The sequence below is a fragment of the Penaeus monodon genome, chromosome 32 (genome assembly GCF_015228065.2).
Source record: "Penaeus monodon isolate SGIC_2016 chromosome 32, NSTDA_Pmon_1, whole genome shotgun sequence".
In the NCBI taxonomy this organism is placed as follows: Eukaryota; Metazoa; Arthropoda; class Malacostraca; order Decapoda; family Penaeidae; genus Penaeus; species Penaeus monodon.
In genome coordinates this window covers 21,282,987-21,283,207 of record NC_051417.1, presented here as the reverse complement: position 1 = coordinate 21,283,207, position 221 = coordinate 21,282,987, and positions in this window count along the sequence as shown.

Genomic DNA, 221 nt, shown 5'->3' with positions numbered 1-221 from the left:
TAAAGGAAACCGCGCCAATGGCTTAACACATAACGTTCGGTTCCCCTTAAACCCTTAGGATATTTCCTGCGTGCAATCGAGTGGCGGATATGCAATTAGGCAACCAAACTTATGTGAATCAAATCTGCATTTGCAACGGGGCTGGGAATAGGGCTTGCGCCACTGGCTTTGTTGAGGGAAGACCTCTGGGGCTCTGGGCTCTGCTGGCTTCGTGGGAGGGC